Genomic DNA, 20,691 nt, shown 5'->3' with positions numbered 1-20,691 from the left:
ATATAGCTGCCAGGCTTCAAGCTCCTTCATGTTTATCAGGATGCTTTCAAATTGTCCGCATGTCCTTATGGAAGCATCTCTCTGTCCCAGTCCACACCCTATCTCGGGGTTCATTTGTGTGCTCTTTAAGAGTTCCCCTTGGCTTCTCTAAGTATATGCATATGGCTTGAAATATATTAATCACTTTTCAAAGTCTTCAAGTGCTTGCAATAATTTCCATAAACCAAATTTAATTCAGGTGGGCCTGCTGCCAACAGACGGACCAACCCCAGGGTGGGTCTCTGGCATTTCTTCTTGAATGCTTCATGCCATTAAGGAGAAGTGTTTCAAGCAAAAAGGGAGAGTCCAATTATGCCAAGTTGTGAAGGTTTTTTTTTTTTTTAATGTCCTGTTTTTACAGTAATCTAAGGTTTTGTGCCAAGCCATAAGTATGCCTAATTTTAGCTCAGCTCCTCAGTCAGAAGCAAGCATGTCTGTCTGTCTGTTCTCTTTCAGTTCTTTACATTAGCTCCCTTAAGGCTCTATCTGCCTTTGAGCTTGCTTACCGGCAGTGCTTCTGACCACTCATGGGTTAATTTGAGGCAGCACAGCCAGGCGCCTGTCAGCTCTAATGGATTCATCACTATTAATAAGTTTGGCGCCTAATTTACTACGAGCTGGCACTGGCAATGACGCTGAGAGATCACATGTCCCAGCTGATGCGCAGATTCTTCCCCACTGAAATGGACGTTTCTGCCAAAGTCAATGAGTAAAACTGACAGTGCGGATGACTAACCTCCAGCCCAGAGCCTTTGGCAGCTCACACCTTTGTGCAAAGCACGGTACGTTGTTTAAATTCTTTCAGATTATGATGATGGCAATAGTAGAGATATTTAGTAAATGAGGGAAGTGTGGCCTCCCTACTATCTGCAATGAAGCCTGCAAAAAGGGGATCATTGTTGGCAGGGGGACCTAGTATCATTTGTGAGAGGAGAGAAATGATCAGACCCTTTGCCACACCCTGCTGCCTGTGCTATAGGCCAAACAAATGCCTATCATTGGCCTCAGTTGAAAAGCTAATTTGCAGCTTGTTGAAAAGATGAGGCTCTTTGATACAGAGAAATATCTGGAAAGCAACAGAGTGCACAATACCCACATTTGCTCAGGAGCTGGATATGCCAAAGTGATGATAGTCGAAGAACTTTGGTGATTTTGCAATTTTACAGTCTCCAGATGCCCTGAACATCTAATGTTGATTCACAGCTCTCTGTAAAGCAAGAAGAGTCATGCTAAGATCAGAGAGGTCATTCCTGGTATCCAAGACCAGGCAGTTGGCATAGATAAACAGGAGACAAATGTCCAATGGCACAGCCTCGCCTGATACAAACTTAAGATCTCCATTTGGAAGAGGGAAGCTACTGAGTTTCAGAGGGTCTCTACTTACTATATTAAACTTGGTTTCTCTTTGAGGCCATCTTAAATTCATGACTTACAACCTCAGCCCATGGTCTGGGGTATAAGGACAGTTCAATATCAGTGCTTGCTTTGTAGTTCAAAATTATCTTAAAATTCTTATACGTGGAATTAAAACATTTTAGGAGTTGTGATGTCCTAAAACAAAATGTTCTGATCATGCCCAGTGAGGACAAAAAGGATGGACCTGTGTTTTCTAACCTCAGCCGTATCAAAGCAATGCAGTTGAGAGCATTGGAAGGAGGGTGTTCTATGCACTCACGGTCTGGATTCTTTGACTCTACATCTTCAAGAAGATGTAAAGTACAAGTCTTTACCTTACTGGAGGAACTAATAGCATTCATTACTCAGATGTTGTTCTGGTTTTTGGTTGTTTTGTTTGTTTTCCTACACAGCATCTACCGGACCAGTTTTGATTTTGTCATAGCTTCTTAGCTTGCTTATTCTCCATGTTGCTCCCTCTGGTTTTCAGCTTTGTGAAACCCTATTGTACACTCAAGTTTACCAGCATCTTTTGTCCTCTCCATTATAAGATTAATTTTGGTTTTATATTTTTCAGATCCAGTAGTTCCCTTTGGTTCTTTATCAGCATCTATTTCTCTGATGAGCTTGAGGAACTGTTATTATTAGCTATAGGTACACGCCTTTATATCCTAGAACAACACCAAAATATCATTTTAAGTTGATTCTTCTCAAACAATGACCATCTGTATAAAATACGAATGTCTGACCAAGGAAATATGTGTGTTTTTTGGATAATACATGCATGTTTTGGAGACACAATTTTAAAAGGTAAGGTTTAATTGGACAATCTTAAAATCCTGACAGAGTATAACCTGTTGTTATATATCAGTGATCCACCTAGAAGAAACTGTTAGTTATATGACCCAATTTTAATATCATCTATTCTTTGTCTGATTATAGGAAGTGCCTTCTTAATTGAGTGAAAATATGCATCTTAAATGGGGCTTGAGTTTTGCAAAGATTTATTTTTTTCCTTCTTGTTAAAACAAACCATTTTGTCTGCTAATTATGAATCTTAGTCATTGTGGGTCAGACTACATTGAGGCGCCTCTTGAGTTTCTTGTGGATGTTATAAATGGTTTGATGTAGAAACTCTGAATTATGGTATGCTCTTCTGGGAAACATTGTGTTTTTTGTTTAATCTCAGTTACACAGATTGGTCCCGAGGATTCACAGACTGGTCTAAGGCTCTGGACTCCACCTTGGTAGGTATTCCTACCCTTCAGCCCACTTTGGGGTTCTCTTCTGTGTTTCCCTTGTTCTCCATGTTGAATCCAGTTGTTGCAGCAGTGTTAAGTAAAAGAAGATCTTCTTCCTCTCTTAGAACTTGAAAAGCCATTGTATTTCCATGTGCTGTCTAATGGTAGGGATTTTTATAGCCTCAGGAAATTATTTCTAAGCATCACTGTTTACAAATTATATTTTTTCAGTATGCTTTGATCAAGGTAAGAACTTTTGTGATAGGTTTAACTCTTGTACTAGAACCTTTGATACTAAGCATCACTCATAATTTATATTTTATTCTCATTCAAAAACAAATGTTTTCTGAAGGCTCAACATGTGGTGGGATGAAATACAGAGTAAGACATCCTGACAGCCCATTATAGCACTCCCAGTTGGTAATTGTTTCAGCTTAAATGTACAAGAGGGAAGGAGAGGTGGGAACAAAGGTTTTCCATGTCAGTTCTGTTGGGATAAAAGTTTGTGGCTTTAAAGCAACATCTTCTCATAGGCCTGATGGGTCTCATTCTGTTTTCCTTACAAGATGGCTATGATCCTGTTTAGTACAGTACTTGATATGTTCCTTTCTAACATGCAAAGCTATTGGTGTGGGAAGATTTTTGTCTGTGTCTTAAACACCATTGTATGTAGACCATGTCTCTTTGAATCCATTTGTTGTATCTTGCTTTTCTGAAGTATTTTCAGAAATTTCTAGAACCTAAAAATGAGGCTGGCAGGGCTGATGGAATTTGACACTGTATTCAGGAAGCTAGATGGATTTCTAAAGCTCTAGGTATGATACGCAAGGACAGAGAAGACCCGCTGGCCACGGGCTGATCATCTCTCCCTGACAGAACTCAGCACCCAACCTGTGAAGTGTATATGCTGGACAGTTGATATCCTTGGTTTCAAAAAGCAATTTCAGGAAAGATCAGTGGACAGTTTGATTTGATGAGAGAACTCTGTGATTTATTTTAGGCCCCCTTTTCTCCCAATGCTTATTTCTTTAACCCCGAGTAACTATAGGTACAGATGGGTGTTTTCAGAGGAGGTGAGCATATTTTAGGGGCCAGGTAGATCTCCAAGTCCCTTGAGTATCAAATGCAAAGTGGTGTGCACTCACACAGATTCCCCTTGGAAGTCTGAGTTAAATATCACAGTTGAAAGCTGACCTTCTTAAATCAAGAAGTTAGTCTGCTCTAAATTTTGAATGTAAACTAGACTAAAAGTCAGTGTGCAATTATCCTGGCCTGGAGGCTGCAATGCCATTCACTCAGGCTTTGGTGAACACTTCCCTAGTTTATTTAGTGCTGAGCGCTGTGTTTTGCATGTCAGAGCTGGGAGTAATCTTGTCTGTGGTCTCCATTCCTCTGGGGCATTCTTGGTGTTTTGTGACTAACATACAGGACCTGTCATGTGAGCCCCACAAAGGACTGTTGAATCATGTTGATCTGAGAGGCTCGCAAACTGATTAGCTAGAATCATGAAGGAGGAACAGGTTGGGGGAGGGAGGAGGCATGATGGGGAGGGGAGAGGAAGAGGGAGACAGAGAGACAGAGATAGAGAATGTACATCCAAAGAAGAAAAGATCAGAGGAGAGAAGGAATTATGCAGAAGGACAGAGAGACAGGGCAGGTATAGGGACAAAAGAATCAGAAGACAATGGGGAAGAGACATAGTGGCATAGGAGAGACTCCCAGAGTCAGAAGAAAGGACCGTTGAAGGTGGGAGTTAAGTCAAGGTCAGACTAAAGGTTGGTTGTCATCTAGAAGGTTAATATACTTTTCCTTCCAGGAAGCAAAGAGCTCACGTGTGGGGAGCTGGGGTGCACCTATTTGTTTCCCCAGATTCAAATTAAAATTTCTCAAGCTGTGATACACTTATTTGTCTCTAAATTCCTCTTAGATTTCACACTGTCCTTACAAAGTCTGTGCCAATGACATCAGTCAGGCCAACTGCTTCTTGTAAGGATCCAAGGCAAGATGTCTAAGTCAGGGTCATGTGCTGCCTCCAGAAGCTCCTGAGGGAAGGACATGACTTCCCAGTAAATTGTAGCAAGTGCTTTACTGCTTATCTATCACTGTACCTGATGTTTTCTACAAATTTTCCTGTGGTCAATTCCCTCCAATTGTCTTGACTTCTATTTGGTGATATGTTATCCAGGTTTTCTGAATTTCAAATGTTAAGTGTAAACACACCAGCCTAACCTACAATTGTGTCTTCAGTCCCAGCCTCACAGTCCTTACCTGGACCCTGCTTTGCTAAAGAGACTTTTTATTTAGTCTCTGGGCTTGTGGGAAGCTCCACCTAGAGCCACTCAGAGCAGAATGCAAGAATTTCCTTGGGTGGGCCTGTGGAATTCAAATATGGCTGCTAATGATGGGGAAGGACATATTCCCACATTTTGACTTCTTAATACAGCCTTGCCTAACAGAAACTCCTTCCCGAATAAAAATAACAATCCTGTCAGCCTGATTAATCCAGGATGACTTGAGAAGGCACATGAAGAGTAAAGGTTAGCCTTGTTTCAAATAGCAGGATAGGCAGCATCTCCTTCTGGAAGAAGATTGAATTTGCGAAAGAAAAGAGTTCTGAATGGAATGTCATCAAACATGGCTGCCTCCTGGCTGAAGTACAAGAGTAGATCTCTATACTGAATTTCTCTAGGTCTGCAGGGAGACAGCTCCAAGATGCTTGTTTCTGTAAAAGCTGATGCGGTGATTCGGTGATTCCCATCCTGCAACAGGAAACCTCACCCCACAGTCCGTTTCACACAAGTCAAAGGTGGCTCGTTCCAGCTTGGATATCAGCTGAGTAATGTTGGCCATGAGACTTGCTGCCACAAAACAGCCCAGGAGGCCATCGGCCTCAGCAATGGCTTGGTTTTCTGGAGAGTAGAAAATGACCATGCCACAAAGAGGAGGTGTCCAACTTTACTAAAGACTCACAGAGCCAAGCTGACATCTCTGTGGTTCATGTTGCTGGATTCATTGGAGGGGTGGGCATGCCAAACCCCTGGCTCATTCATTCTTCCACACTCACAATGTGGTGACTTCCTGTAGACTAGCTGTTAGTCCTAGAGGCAGGCTCCATGTGCTATTCTCTTAGCTTCTTGAAGCATCAGAGAAATAGAGGCCATGGTACACATTGTCAGGAAAAGTTAGTGAGAATAGATGGTCTTTGGCATTTGGGAGTGGGGGAGTCATGAGTTTTAGTGGTGAATTATATTTGGAAATTAAGAACTAGAAAACAAGGATTCCTTGGCACCTTGTTCTGAGTGGCAAAGTCCATTGGAGCCCCTCCAAGTCTTCCCCCAAGGTCTGAGCTCCAGGACTTCAAGGTGTCATTCTAAGATTTCTATAACACTTCAGTTATCTCCTGTCCCCATCTGGAATCCAACTGCAAATGTTCGGTGCTATGTCAGTGACACATTCAGTGCCACTAGTAGGCACTGCCCAAGCACTGCCCTAGCTGTCTGTGGACATTGATGACAGTTTCTGCTTTGAAGCCTCAGTTGTAGCTCTTCTACCACCCAGCGACATGGCTGTGTGATGTTGCTCATTAGACTTTCCAGCCAGCCCCTTTAATGGAAGGACATGGTGTCCAGCAAGCTGTGACATTGGCATAGACATACACATTGTCTGAAACTCCCAGAAGGTATCAAAGAACTCCAAAAGATTGCCTACCTCACGTGTTCCCTCAGCTCCCATGGTCTGTGGTACCTGAATGGCAGGGCTGCATTCTTAGCTGTGAGAATATCACGTGACAGTGTCATTATATCACTCTGCAGTTAATTCTTAATACTATAGTATTTCATTTGATTGCAGTGCCACAGGTCCACTTGGAGAATACACTTTCCTGATATGTGTAGGAGTCTAAGAAGGATGCAGTTGAGGCAAGTGCCTATGGAATGAAGGGTAACCCTGGGCTACTTAAACCAGGTCCCTAAGGACCAAGGCTATGGAGAAGGTGTTAGTAGCTGTTATCTCGAATTTGTCACCCAGTTCCCAAGTGTTGGGCATTTGGAATACCTGGATGAATATTTATAAAATGTCTTTGCACTTGGATCTCCTCGTCTGAATTCTAAAACCTAAAGATTCAACCAGCTGTAGGTTGAAAATATTTGAAAAAAGAGTTGTGTCCCTGCAGAAAGTACACAGACTTTTCTGTGTTACTTTTCCCACACTACAGTGCAGCTCTAGTTACGTGACACTGACCCAGTGCTAGGTGCCATGCGCCATCCAAGTTGATGTGCAAGACACAGGAGCACATGCAAGGATCATGGGGAAACAGCTCATTGTTTTCCAAGACGGATGTGAGAAACCTGGAATTTGCTGTCAGACCATGTTTCTGGACCCAGCTTCTTCTAGGGACCCAGGGACAACTGTAGCTGTGTGATGGTGGAGACCATACAATGACTGTTGTTGTGAGAGCTGCCATAGCATCACCTGAACACAGCTCCCAGTCCATCCTGCTTGTCTTTCCGGTGAAGTTTAGCAAACTACAGAATGATCCAAACTTTAGTTTTCCTTAAATTGTTATTAAGGACCATGTAACATGTCCTTAATTTCTGATTCACACACTTGGAAGAGAACCTAGGATTAATTATGCATCTTGATTCTTGTTTAGTTCTAACTGTTTGACACAAATTGGGCAAAATTTCTTCAGAAAATGGATCATTACTGGATAGCTTTCAAAAATACATGTCGTAAAAAGATGTGTAAAAGCCAAACGAGATTAAAGAGCTTTGAGGCTGTAACAAATGAAATATGTTAGGGCAACCTCTGACTCCATCGATGAAACTTTCTATTGCAATGGCCTTTAAAGTGGAGAAGATGTGACAAACTTTAATGACATCCAGGTGACACGGTGTGCATGCTGACTTTAATAATATTCACAGTCATTCCCTGACACTTGTGCATGGTCTACAACAGATACAATGACAGGGTCCAAATCTGTAAGGATCCTGGTCCTTCGTATTTTAAACATTAAGAGCATCATGGGGTAATAGACATTTGGGGGCACTGCCATTGTCCTGGCAAGGAGCAGGAGCAGTACTACAGTTACTACTACAGTCACAGCTGTCACCAGCATCCCAGCACATCCCTTACTTTGTAGAGGGTCTTCTCTTACCAGGCTTTCCCTGCTGACCCTAGTGCACTGAACTCTTCAGTACAGGCTTAGGCTTTGAAAAACCAGCAGCATCACACTGCCATTATTCATGTAGTCACAGGCGAGACCTATGGGTTTATCTGGGAAGTGGCTCAGGTTTTTCCCCTCCTTCCTGTATGACAGTGATTTCCATTTCAGGCTCAGATGACAAGCTCTAGAATCTGGTAAAATCCCTCCTACCAGAAGGTGCAGGGTGTGTGCTGCCTGAGTCTGTTGGGCCCCAGCACTTCACTTGAACGGCTACTTCACTTGCCCCGCTGGACCTGCACGCTCCACAAGGACCCGACAGCCACCAGAAGTGCTGCTGGCTAATCCACAGAGCCAGAGGAGGAAAATCTGTTTGCTTTTCTGTCTGGGAATTTGCCTCTAAGATCGATCTGAGAGTAGAATGGGGGTTGTTTGCAAAAAAAAAAAAAAAAAAAAAACGATCAGTCTGCTTAAGTCTATGCAAAACAGGAACAATAAATAGGGTAAATTCCTTTCAACAAATTTCTGAAGTATTCGCTCCTAAAAACTTTATAACACTGAATATTTTTAAAGGGAGAGATTACAAAATTCCATCAGTGTCAAATTATACCCCAAATTGATCCATTTTGAACTAAGGGAGTTAGTCCCCCTGGCTACCATTCTTTAACAGGTCTCTCTGTATCAGCCACAACCCTCCCTTAGCCTGGCCTGTGGCTTTCCGCAGAAAAGAAATCCCAGAATGCCACTTCCTGGACAAGCAGAAGCTAGCCAGCCTTTTCCATTCAGTAGGCTGGGAAAGAAGGAAAGGAAATGGAAGGCTTTAGTTCTTGTTACAAGTCGCAAGCCCCTTGCTCCAGAAAGGATAATGGGCCAGGAGGTGAGTCTAGGAGTCACATACTTCTGAGTCATGTAGTACTAAGAACATGAAACAGGATGGTTTAAAAATCATCCTTGAAAAACACCATCCAAGGCTCACCCAAGACATGGAACACAAGACACAATGTGTCCAGCCTTCCAGGTCAATTCCGATAGATTCTGGACAAGGTAGAAAACTCTTGGAAGGAGTTGTTCTAGGGATAGAGGAGGGTATTTTAAGAGTCAAGGTCCAACCTGAGGAGTGAAACCAGCCTCTCATTATGGTTTTCCTAGAAATCCATGCCTGGTGTCCCAGGTAATTATTAATAGTACCTGAGTGTGCCCATCCCGATGGCAAATTCCTGGTGACTTCTCATACCATACCAATAGACTACAAAAGTTTTTGCTTTAACTTTTTTTTTTTAAACATGATTCAATACTGGTTAAAGTTCAGAGTCCCCTCTGCCAATGTGTTTTTCTTGACTATACCAGGTCACCAGCTGCATTGGCTTGAAAGTGGGATGAAACTCATCTCCTGCCAGAGCTGGAAGGAAGAGACGATGCAATGACTTTGCCCTCTACATGTGACCTTCTCAATGATGGCACTGAGGGACATCCTAACCTACCAAAGGGGCCAATAGAGAATCCAAAAGAGGCTTTATTCTCTGAGAGATGGATGGCCTTTCACATTTCACTCCTGGGCATGATCTGGGGCCTGTAACTTAGTTACATAGTCAATATCTACTCTCAAAGGAGGTTGACAAATATATGTGCCTGTGTGTGTGTGTGTGTGTGTGTGTGTGTGTGTATGTGTGTGTCCAGTGTTATATGAAAAATTTTCAATAGGCCAGTGCCAGGCTAAAATCAAAATGAGAATCTCACACCAATGTCCTGCTCACTAAGCTGACATTCTGTATCTGAACATTCCAGAAATTAGAATTAGAGAGACAACCACTAGATTCCCAATAGGTCATTTGGACTCTTAATATTAATCCTTACCCAAAAGGATAATCTGAACGTTCGATGCTGATTCTGAAGTAGCTTGTTAATTAGTCACTTTCCCATTGCCCCACCTCCCTGTCCTGACAAAGTTCTTAGAAATGATCGGTCTGGTTTGGTAAGTTTTGTTGATTTCTGCTTACTTCATTACTTCTCAATGAAGCCACTGTCTTCTGTACAGAGCCTTGACTAAGTTGTTGTATTTTTGTTCTTTCTTACGAGTGAAATCTCAGGAAATTCTGCAGGTGAGAGAAATGCAGGGAAAATCTTTTATTTTTCATAGAAAGGTATTTTCACGTATAGGTTGTGCTTCATAAAATGTCCCATCTATGGATAGTGCTTCTAATGTATTTTCACATCTAAAACAAGAACAGACACTTCATTTGCACTTGAACTTGAGATAATGCTGTTAAATGATTGCTCCATCAAGGTCTCTAATACAGTGCACTAGGATCTGAGTGTAAGCCCAGAACCTGTTTTGGTTTTCTTCCTGCTTAAATATGGGGGATGGCCTTAACCTTGCTTGAAACTCGAATTTGGCGTATTTGTCTTCAACACTGCTGGTCTTTTCCTTTTTGTTCCCTATTTTCCAGATTCACCAATTTGCCTAAAATATGCTACAAAAGAAACTTCTGTGTTGCAGAAGGCTTCAAGGTGCTGTTCATGTTTTCAGAATGATCTGCGACAATATCAGGTTTGATTGTGACCATCCTATATCAGGTATGGCTTACACTGGGGGAGCTTTATCCCCCAGGACACAAAGAGTACAATGTTAGGAGCCTGGCTTTGATGTGATACTCATTTTTATTTGCCTGGGGAGAGTGCAGCATACAGATCAGAGGATGATATTGTATTTAGATCAGACTCAAGGCAGTGATCCATCCATCCATCCGTCCATCCATCCATCCATCCATCCATCCATCCATCCATCCATCCATCCAGAGAATTTGGCAGAACATAGGAGAACAGGAGAAGAGCTAAGTGTCCCTTTGAGCAGTGAGGTGAGCACTTTTAAGAGTGAGTCCATTTTCCTTCATCCAGCTGGCTGTAGGGGTGGAGATTAGCACAAGGACAGAATACATGGAAAAGATGGTACCCCACCACCACCTGCCTTACATCTCTTCATCTAGTAGGTGCCCAGATTTTCACAGTGATGACCTCTCAACTATCTACAGAGTAGTGTTTGGCTAGCTTATTGGGCCAGCAGAAACCTAGAGACCCAGAGGCTTTAGCTATTTTAGGATTAATAGCAATTTAACCTGAGTTGTGTGTTTCCAGTCTGTGTTGGTGTGCATGTATATGTAGTGGGATGTGTGAAGTCCCTGCCTGTGGAGACAGGAGTAGCTTTGGCTTCTCTTTTTCTGGAGATTTCTTGTCTGCCACTAAGGGCAAGCTTCAACATGGAAGCCTGGTCAGGTCTGGGGAACTTCTTTCCATATTCCAGCTTTCTAACCCTTGTGGATTTTGGGGTGTGTGTGTGTGTGTGTGTGTGTGTGTGTGTGTGTGTGTGTGTTGATCAGAGGTTGACTTGGTGACTTGCGGGAAGGTCTTTCACTGAGCCCGACGCTCACTCTTCTGCTAGGCTGCCTGTCTATCCAGCCTCTGTGATCTGCTTGTCTCTGCCCCCGACCCCCATAGTACCAAGGTTTTCAGGCATGTGCCTGACTTTTCCATGGGTTCTGGAGATCTGAACTCAGGTCCTCTTGACTTTACCTCCTGAATCACCTCTTCAGTCTACAGCAGCTAGTAATCCAAAGTACCACTGTCTTCCCTAGAAGCTGATTAAATTCATATCTTACTTTTCGTTCCCCTTGTAAAGATCACGCATCTGACTAAGTTTTCTAGTTATGTACTATTAATACTGTTATGTACTGTTGCCACATAGGGAAGCACTAAGAACAGATCTCCACTTACACTCTACTCAGGAGACTTTGATCACAAGCAAAGAATTGCCTTTGGGAGCCTAAGAGTTCCCGTTCATACAGTAGGGTAACCTAAGGGTCCAATGACCGACTGCTGTCTCACAGTCTGTCAGGACCTAGGACCCCTGTCGTTTGTCTTTTAGTTCCCAGGGTCAAGTTTGGCTGTCTGGCTCATCCTTGGTGGCCTGCGCTTCCACTCCTTTTGCTCACACTTGCTAGCTTTTTCTTTTTTGTTTTTTCTTTTCTTGCCATTCATTCATAATGTTTGTATTTTTGTAAATAATCACCTGCAGCTCCATCCACATAATAGTGGCTTGACCTGCCATGAGTAAGAGCAGGTTGGGTGTACATTTTATCCCCAAGAGGACGCTGTGAGATTTTCGTGGGACAGCGCTTTTCATGTGTGAGGACAGAGTGAGTCCACATCTGTTTCTGATTCCCACAGGTCTTGAGGCCAGGCAGGGCCCATCTGTAAAAATGGATCCCTGTGAAAATGCCTGGAGCACTGGCTTTTAAGGTATCTCTGGGAGGTCTCAGCTGTTGGTGATCCAATCAAAGTCACGGCATCAGCCTGGACATCTGGTTGTCCTCAGGAGGACTTATTCAGGCTGTCCTGACTCCGGTCGCTGGGAAGCCAGCTGACCCCGCTGCAGCCAGGGAAGCTGGAGGGTCTCGGTCAAAGGACAGGGGCTCCTTTAGGACAGTTTGCGTTGTCCTTTCTCATTATGTTCTGACGGGTGGCTTTCTCTACCTCTTATGAATGAGGATGCCAGGAGGAAAAATAACTAGGTTACTGTCCCCATGCTTAAACAAAGGCTTAAAAACAAAACTTTTTACCCACAGTTTAAAAGTATGTAGTACTTTTACCGTAAAAAAAAAAAAAAAAAAAAAAAAAAGAAAAAAATGTAAGGAAGAAAACAGCCAAGTAATGTTAATCTTATCAGCCTAGATAGAATCAGTCTGTGGTAATCTGCATTCAGTCACAGATATCATTTCTTACAATGAAGCTCAGCAGAAAGATAGGCAGTAGATTGAAAGCAGAGGTAAGGAGAAGTGTCAGAGGGCACAAGCTGAGCATGTGGGTAGAAAGACTGCAGCCAGGAGAGCAAGGTTCTAATCTCTTTCCTTGTTGGAGAATTAGGTGATTTCCAGGGTTGTGCTGCCCACCTTGGGCGCTGGAGGAACTGTGCTGTTGTTTACATACAGGATTATATTTTAAGCCTGGGCTCTTAAGAACCAGGTTTCTGAGGTTAAAGGTCAGTTCAGGCTTCACAGTGGTGAAATCTTTCAAAAATAACCTTGCCTGGTGATGGTTTATTTGTTCATTTATCAATGCAGGACTCAAAACATCTTTGTCTGGAGAGGGAAACTCTCAGGGATGCAGTACTGTAGTCATAGCAACACAAGGCAAGCAGGGCAGAGCCAGATACCAGAAGCTGACAGCCTTGGGTGAGTTCACATCAGTGACATGCTGCGACCCTCCATCTTGGTCCTCACTCAGCAGATGACCAGAGGGTAGAGCTTACCCAGGGATTCCAAACAGCTGATCCTCTAAGCAGAGGAAACTATGTTGGGGCAGGCTGTAAGCTTCGTACTTGAAGTACTATTTGATTAATTGATTTGCGAACATATGAGTGTATCCTTAAAGGAGGCTACAGGTGGCAGCGGGGACTGACTTGGGGGTAGAAGTAAATAGGAGACAACAGGAGTACCTGTCAGTAAAGCAGAGAGGGAAATTAAAGTGGTGTAGAAACTCAGGACATGAAGATCTCCAGCTGATTAGGCTGCATGGGATGGGGAAGGCAGGCTGTTCTGGAATGTTTGTTTCAAGAGCTGTGTTTGGGCTGTTGGGTCCCGCATGTACAAACCATGCTCTTCTTTACTGTTTATTTTCTTGTGGCCAGGGGCTTAGCTGATCCAATGGAATGGGAATAGAAATAAGGTCACGTTCGCTGTCTCCTGTTCTTTTCCGGTTAGTCGGACTGCAGTGACAACCGAAACCAACTTGTGGACCATGTGCTATGAGGCTCTCCCAGGGCAGATTGTTTATTACCAGACGGTTTCCGTGTGTCTTCACTGACTGTTCCGTGATGCTACATCAGAATACGGCAAACTAAGTCTTCCATGAAGGACAGAAATTTATTTGGATCGAAATTCTGGTGGCTAGGAAGGGTAGGACAGAGGGGTTCACATCTGGCAGGGACCTTTGTCATCCAGCAAAAGTCAAAAGGGCAAGAGAGGGTAAGAGAAAAGAGTAAAGACCTTTACATAACTCATGTGGCCAACACAGTCCAACAGTCATGACCCATGCCAATCAAAAGGGCATCAATGAGAGTTGCTCCATAAGCCATTCATCTTGTTAGGTCCTACTTCCTAACACAGTCACATTTTAGATCAAAGGCCAACAGATGACAGTGGCCATACACCAAGAGAGAAGCAAACTGTATTTTTTATTAGATATTTTCTTCATTTACATTTAAAATTATATCCCAGAGGTCCCCTATACCCTCCCCCCACCCCGCCCTGCTCCCCTACCCACTCACTCCAACTTCTTGGCCCTATACTGGGGCATATAAAGTTTGCAATACCAAGGTCCCTCTCTTCCTAATGATGGCCAAGTAGGCCATCTTCTGCCTCATATGCAGCTATAGACACGAGCTCTGGGGGTACTGATTATTTCATATTGTTGTTCCACCTATAGGGTTGCAGACCCCTTCAGCTCTTGGGTACTTTCTCTAGCTCCTCCATTGGGAGCCCTGCGTTCCATCCTATAGATGACTGTGAGCATCCACTTCTGTATTTGCCAGGCACTGGCAAAGCCTCACAGGAGATAGCTATATCAGGGTCCTTTTAGCAAAATCTTGCTGGCATATGCAATAGTGTCTACGGTTGGTGGCTGATTATGGGATGGACCCCTGGGTGGAGCAGTCTCTGGATGGTCTATCCTTTCGTCTTAGCTCCAATCTTTGTCTCTGCAACTCCTTTCATGGATATTTTATTCCCTATTCTAGGGAGGAATGAAGTATCCACACATTGGTCTTCCTTCTTGATTTTCTTGTGTTTTGGAAGTTGTATCTTGGGTATTCTAGGTTTCTGGGCTAATATCCACTTATCAGAGGTGAGTGCATATCAAGTGACTTCTTTTGTGATTGGGTTACCTCACTCAGGATGATATCCTTCAGATTCATCCATTTGTCCAAGAATTTCATAAATTCATTCTTTTTAATAGCTGAGTAGTACTCCATTGTGTAAATGTACCACATTTTCTGTATCCATTCCTCTGTTGAGGGACATCTGGGTTCTTTCCAGCTTCTGGAATTATAAGTAGGGCTTTATATGGCTTATAAATAGGGCTGCTAAGAACATAGTGGAACATGTGTTCTTATTACCAGTTGGAATATCTGGGTATATGCCCAGGAGAGGTGTTGCTGGATCTACTGGTAGTACTATGTCCAGTTTTCTGAGGAACCACCAGACTGATTTCCAGAGTGGTTGTACCAACTTGCAATCCCACCAGCAATGAAGGAGTGTTCCTCTTTCTTCACATCCTCTCGCCAGTATCTGGGGACTTGGGTGTAAATTTTAATGAATACGTTAAAGCTCTCAAGACCCTTGACCTCCAGAATAACTACCTCTGGACCACATAATGCCAATTTCATCTCAATAATCGACATGCCGGATCCTCTATTCATACTTACCTGGGCTCCTTGACCACAGTCTTTCTTCTAACCATAACCATGAATCTCTCATGTACTGGGGTTCATTCATACGATGTACTACACAGTTACAAACACTAAAAGTGAATGCTGACGATTCCAACCTCTGAACAGAAAGCCATAAACAGAGGCATATTAGGCACCTTCTTCTGTCTCTGACTCTCCTTTGGACTGCCTCCCCTGCCTCCTTCTCCTGGTCTCTTACTGTTGGAGATGCTGAACTGTGTTGAAAACCTTCCTCCTTTGGCCTTGCTCCAGACTCAGCTTTCCAAGTATGCTCAGCACCAGTCCAGGGTGAACTGTGGTCCAGTCAGAGGAGTTCAGGATAAAATCATCAGGACAAACTCCAAGTCTGGAAAGGACTCACATCTAATGTTGCCTGGTCTACTGCTGTTCCACTGTGATCCTCATCAGCACCTAGTGAGACAGCAACAGTGGCATTTGTGTCTCTGAAATTCTGGGGATAACAGGAGTCTAAGAACAGACAGTTGCCTTCATGGTTGAGTCTGCCTTCCCCCAAGGGCTGGACCAGCAAGACTCACTACCCTGGAATCCAAGAGAAGCTTTTTCTCTATGGCTGAATTCCTCTTAGAACTACACACATAGCATATTTTAACGTCAGATTTTTTTTTTTATCCAATTCATTGTTTCAGACCAGTCATTGGGGGAAAAAAAAGCAAATTTTCTGCCCCAAATGTCTTCATTTACCACATTTTTAATTCGTTTTTCAGAGAAATGACAGACTTGTGCAGACAAAGGAATTCCTCTGAAACTATGTTCTTTCGTGGAAAAAAAAAACACCCACATCTATTTACATTAGTAAAGTAAATAGATAGTCCAGACAGAAACATTTTCCTCTGATGCCCTCCCCTCTCTGTCTAGGAAGGATCTTCCCACAGGAAGCAGTGACGAAGATTGTGACAGCTGCTTAGACAGACACAGGTGGCCATTTCCCACGACACTCATTTGCATAAGCAGATAGCCTGTGCCTTTAGTGAAAGTCCTCCCTCACAGTCTCACAACCTGAATCCATCCTGCCCAGGGAGCTTGAATCGTCCATCCATCCATCTACCTATCTATCCACCCATCTATTTTTGTTTGAGACAAGGTCTTTCTATATCGCCCAAGCTGTCTGTGACCTAAGCTGTCCGAGAACTTGCAGTTTTCTTAGTTCTAAGTTCTAGAGTTATTGATGCATACCACCATGCTCAACTATGATTCCTTATTCTTTCTATAGTTCAACCATATGGCCCTACCTTTGAGTCTCTTAATTCTATGTAGCTCCTATGTCAATACACAAAATATATTTGGCTATTTTTCTACCATTAACATAGATTTTCCACTCATCTCATAGACTAAAATCTTCAGTAAGCAGAGATCATTTACAACTTCCCTGTAACTTAACATATAAAGTAGGAGGTATTGGAAGGTCTCTGACTTAAGGGGTGCCCCCCAAACTATGTCTCTCATTGGTCTATTAGGTTAGGATCAATAAAGAAATTTGACATGCCATTCCATCCCAGATTCCCACAGGAATGTTGATGCTTTGACTCCACACCAGTTCTGGTGGCGGGAAGGAGAACAGGGGAAGAAGCTTAGCTGGGGAGCAGGAAGAGGAGAGATGAAGACACTATTGACTCTGTCCTGACCTGAAACAGTTCCTTCTGCTACTGCTGAGTCAGTGGGTACAAATCTTGATTGACTTGGGTTTTTGTATGAGGTCAGAAAAGCCTTTCTAACAGAGAGGACGTCAGCTACAGAGAGGGGCAGTCAGGGAGCTGGCGGTAACTGCTAGGCAAATACCAACAGTCTTTGCTCAGTACAGGGAAGAAGTTGCCTTTTCAACCAAAAGTAGAGAAATCAATAGGTCAGAGACTGTCTTCAGGATGGTGTGGGGGAAACTCGGCAGCACATGGAGGAGCAAAGCTGTCTTCTTCCTTTGTCTATTGCAGAAACAGAATATGTGCATTAGTGTTTTGGCCATTTAACAAGAATAGAACTTTCTGGACTTACAAATCTGAGTCTGAGGAGAGCACAGTGCTGACACTATCTACATTATAACATAGCAGAGCATAGCACATGGCCAGGAGGCAGAGATGTGCTACCTGGGTCTCTTTCTCTTAAGATAAAGCCACTGACAGCATCATGATGCCCTACCTTCATGATTTTATCAAATTATGTTGATTCCCAAAACCTCACCTCCAATATTGTCACCATGTGACTGTGGGGATAGAGTCTGCAATGTGTGCACTTTGGGAGGGATAACTATGGGATAAATGAACAGGATAGTCTTGTGAAGGCAAATGAGACTTAAAATATAAAGTCAAGCTAAAAAATGCAGCCAATGGTGTAAAAAAGATCCTTTTCTTCAGTCTCTTAGTCATACTCTTCTTTCTTTCTTTCTCTCTTCCTTCCTTCCTTCTTTCCTCCCTCCCTCCTCTCTCTCTCTCTCTCTCTCTCTCTCTCTCTCTCTCTCTCTCTCTCTCTCTCTCTCTCTCTCTCTCCCCCTCTCTCTCTCTTTCTTCTTTTTGCATACTATTCAAAGGGTAAGTCTGGTTAGCTTAGGGCTGTTTTCTTCTGTACTTGAGTCAGATTCTCTTCCAAGAACTATTCCCAGAGACACTGGTGCAGATTCATCAGATGTGGTGATGTTTGTTGGAAGAGAGGTCTCACGTCTCACTTTTCTGTTTAATACACACTCTCTCTCTAATACTTGTCTCCTCTTTTCTCGACCCATACTTGACCTTCTTCAGACCCTTAGGACTTCACGTTTCGCAAGGAATTGTTTTAAGATTCTTCTCTTGACTTGTGGCATCCAGGATTTTCATCACTTCACTGATTATCAGTGGTCAAAGAGCTGCACGTTTTTCGAGATCAATCTATGCACTGAGTTAACAAACCTACTTCATTTCTCCATGTTGGCTTTTCAATGTGAATGTAACCAAACCAGAATTCATCATCTGAACAGGATTTCTCTAGCAGATTTCCCTGTATGATGGGCTGCATGGTTAAGCACAAAATAACATTTCAAACAATCATTGATTGAAACTTTAAAAATAATGAGCCAAAATTTTCTTTTTAGTAAGTTGTTTGCTTCTGGTAGTTTGTCACAGTGCCATCAAGTTGACTGACATTCTAGATTTCCAGTATAAAGTGTGTAGGTGAATCCACTATGTACAAGCCCTAACTTATTTCCTTGACTAATCAGAATCTTCACTGCAAATTAGGAATTCAGTTTTCCCTTAGTTTAGATCTTGTTCTCAACTCAATTGACCACTCCACTTCCCAAGTAAGTCTTCAACCTTTCCATCAGCACCACACTCTTTACTCCTGGAGACAAGGGTACCTGGAAGGCTGAGCATGGCATGATAAAAAAATCCCCATCAGAAACATGAAGATTCCAGGAGCATGTTTGGAGTGATGTAGGTCCTTATAGTAAGAGATATCGATGGCATAGTGTTGAAAGTTAGCAGTACTGTGTTGAGCACTTAACATCTGCAAAGAGGGTAGACTTCATATGAAGTATGTTTGAAAAGAAAACAGTAGAGCAAAGTGAAAGTTCTAGAGTTGATTGATATGGAAATAGCCTTTACTGTGGGGATGATTTTATAATTATAAGCTCCTTTCAGACTTAACAAATGGTACATGTTAAATGTGAGTACCTTGGCATATATCAGCTGTTATCTTCTAAATTTTTTGAAATTTAATTACTTCATTTTCTTTTTCCCTTTCCCCCCCTCACCCACTTCCATGTACCCTCTACCACTCTTGCTAATTTATGGCCTTTCTCTCTCTCTCTCTCTCTCTCTCTCTCTCTCTCTCTCTCTCTCTCTTTTAAAATATCTAGATACAGTCAGCTTGGTCTGTATACTGTTACTGTATACATATGATTTTATGGTTAACCACTTAGTATTGGATAACTAATTGAGGGACCCTTACCCTGGGGAATACTATTTTTCCCACTCTCAGTATTTCTTAGTTGCTTATAGTTCTTTGTCTAGAGTTGACGACTGCAGTAGAATTCCCCCCTCTGTGTTGGTGCCATCCTAAGTCAGGGCTTGTTTACATAGCCATGTTATTGAGATTTCATGGGTGTAACTTCCCTGACATTTTTAAGACATGCATCTCACAGCAAATAACCAGTTCCTCTGGCTCTAATAATCTTTCCACTCCCAATTCTGTTATGGTTCCTGAACTTTATGTGCAAGAGTTATGTTGTAGATGGACCAATTGAAGAGTTCTCAAAAGGAGAAATAAAAACACCCCAGAAATGTCTCCAAAATTATTCTTTGTTCCTATCAATTAGGGAAGTATGGTCAAAACAATTTTGAGATTTCTTCTTGCTCTATCTAGAATGGCAAAGTACCTGACAACATATGCTAGAGAAGAAGTTGGGAAAGGGGTTCCTCACTCACTGTTGGTGTCAGAGTGGTCCAGCCACTCTGGTCATCAGTGTGGCGAACCCTCAAAAAGCTAAAAATAAAACTACCACATAACCTAGCTATACTACTCCTTGGCATTTGCTCAAAGAACTTGACATTTTACTCCGCAGATAATTGCTTGGCAATGTTCATCAATCATCTTTTTTTTTTTTTTTTTTTTTTTTTTTTTTTTTTTTATGCTGAGGTTCACTCTTTTTTTTTTTTTTTTCCATTTTTTATTAGGTATTTAACTCATTTACATTTCCAATGCTATACCAAAAGTCCCCCATATCCACCCACCCCCACTCCCCTGCCCACCCACTCCCCCTTTTTGGCCCTGGTATTCCCCTGTACTGGGGCATATAAAGTTTGCAAGTCCAATGGGCCTCTCTTTCCAGTGATGGCCGACTAGGCCATCTTTTGATATATATGCAGCTAGAGTCAAGAGCTCCGGGGTACTGGTTAGCTCATAATGTTGTTCCACCTATAGGGTTGCAGATCCCTTTAGCTCCTTGGCTACTTTCTCTAGCTCCTCCATTGGGAGCCCTATGATCCATCCATTAGCTGACTGTGAGCATCCACTTCTGTGTTTGCTGGGCCCCGGCATAGTCTCACAAGAGACAGCTACATCTGCGTCCTTTCAATAAAATCTTGCTAGTGTATGCAATGGTGTCAGCGTTTGGATGCTGATTATGGGGTGGATCCCTGGCTATGGCAGTCTCTACATGGTCCATCCTTTCATCTCAGCTCCAAACTCCGTCTCTGTAACTCCTTCCATGGGTGTTTTGTTCCCAAATCTAAGGAGGGGCATAGTGTCCACACTTCAGTCTTCATTCTCCTTGAGTTTCATGTGTTTAGCAAATTATATCTTATATCTTGGGTATCCTAGGTTTGGGGCTAATATCCACTTATCAGTGAATACATATTGTGTGAGTTTCTTTG

The 20,691-nt window shown here is 42.7% G+C and overlaps 1 long non-coding RNA gene across 4 annotated transcripts in view; it reads left to right on the top strand.

Annotated features, from left to right (window-relative positions):
* The first annotated feature begins 495 nt into the window (after positions 1-495).
* G630018N14Rik overlaps positions 496-20,691 on the top strand; it is an 85,284-nt gene continuing 65,088 nt past the window's right edge. For 3 of the 4 annotated variants that reach the window (XR_003950526.1, XR_003950524.1, XR_003950525.1), the window contains exons 1-4: positions 496-821; positions 2,012-2,244; positions 2,624-2,681; positions 10,284-10,410. This is a non-coding gene — a long non-coding RNA (RIKEN cDNA G630018N14 gene). The remainder of the gene's footprint in view (positions 822-2,011; positions 2,245-2,623; positions 2,682-10,283; positions 10,411-20,691) is intronic. The other variant, XR_003950527.1, reaches the window with a different exon arrangement.

The sequence above is a fragment of the Mus musculus genome, chromosome 13 (genome assembly GCF_000001635.26).
Source record: "Mus musculus strain C57BL/6J chromosome 13, GRCm38.p6 C57BL/6J".
NCBI classification, from domain to species: Eukaryota; Metazoa; Chordata; class Mammalia; order Rodentia; family Muridae; genus Mus; species Mus musculus.
Note: the sequence above shows the minus strand (reverse complement) of the source record. Positions and strands in the feature narration are given on the sequence as shown.